The sequence below is a fragment of the Ctenocephalides felis genome, unplaced genomic scaffold (assembly GCF_003426905.1).
Source record: "Ctenocephalides felis isolate EL2017-DRISC unplaced genomic scaffold, ASM342690v1 CF-g0.4_SCAFFOLD_01886, whole genome shotgun sequence".
NCBI lineage: Eukaryota > Metazoa > Arthropoda > Insecta > Siphonaptera > Pulicidae > Ctenocephalides > Ctenocephalides felis.
Genome location: NW_020538040.1, coordinates 137,607,295 through 137,608,844, shown reverse-complemented (window position 1 = coordinate 137,608,844; position 1,550 = coordinate 137,607,295).

Here is a 1,550-nt window from a genome sequence, read left to right as displayed (position 1 = left end):
TGGTCATACACCACGCAGGGGCTCCATAGGTTAAAGTTGATCTTACCATTGCTAGATAAAGTTTTCTCTTAATATTCAGATCGATATTGTTGCTAAATCTTAGTAAGGGGTACGATAAATATAATAATCTATAAGCATGATTAACTTCGATCACAAATAGAATGACCTCTATTATTCCAAAACATATCCGAAAACAAAAACCTAGCGAAGACGCAATTCTCATGATACCTTCATCAAATTCAACCGCAACAGGAATTGTTTTACCTCGCGCTTGTAAATACTGCCAGAATTTTGACTATATATACAACGTTCGATTTCGGTTTGAATGGGTCTGGTGCTTCTTGGGAAACCGACAAACGCAACGTCCACATTATATGAAAGTAAAAAGATCGATATTACGAGTATTCGTTCTTAAAAATACCATAGAAGCAAGGTTGACCCTTCTTTTACCGTTTAAAATTATATTTGAACTAACGGACATTATTCTTTCTCTCGTACTATAATTTATTATTATTATACATCTTGAATTATACTAGCGGTGCATGGCATCGTGCTTTAAAACAACTTGCTGAAACTTCCTGTACTAAAATTACATTTTCGAGCAAAAAAGTTAATAATCAATAAATATAAATCAATGATTATTAACCATTGTTTTAAATCATTTCAAAGAGATAATTACTGCTATATATTGATCTGAACATCTTGGCATAACTTAAGAAAAAATGGATTTTTATGGGTATGTATGTATGGATACAATTTTTTGCCCACGTTTCACGTTTTGAATTATTAAAAAAAATATTCGATTGATAAGGAGATGTGCTGATTAGTTTTTAGCAAAGACAGGTCCAGCAGTTTCGAAGATAGGAAGCAAAGAGGATAGAAAATAGAAATCGAGTTTTTGAGAGAACGGAACATCAGATTTGAATCATCAAAAAACATTTAATTTGTAACGAAACATTTTGAAAAATATATTTTTTGAATATAGAAAGTAATTTGGATTTTAATTTTAATTCTAAATAAGTTCTAAAATTACTTTTATACTTTAAATAATTATTATTACCTTAGCAATTCAGTTTATATAATTCTTATAAATATTAGACAATGTCCTTAATTTTTAATCCGATTGATTAAGTTTTATTTATTTACTTTTCATGTAAACATAAATAAACGTCATCGTACAATTTAAAAGTTCTTATATTTTGTCTATAAACACACGAATAATGAAAGTTATAGTAATTTTAATAATCTATTTGAGAACATTAAATTCCCCGAATATTCCATTACGGTACGGGAAGTTACAGCCATTCGCATTAACGCACGATGCCATACACTACTAGTTCAATTATTCATTCACATGTATATTATGCCATAAAGATACTGGTGTACTGATACATACAGATATGTATTCAAGATATTTGGAGAATTTGCCAATATCCATTATAATGGCGCCATTCCCTGCAAAAGAGTCATTACAAAAGAGTCACATTTAATCGTTAAGTTAGATTTTAAACGAGGAATATTAATATTCGTGCAATCATAAATTGTTTATA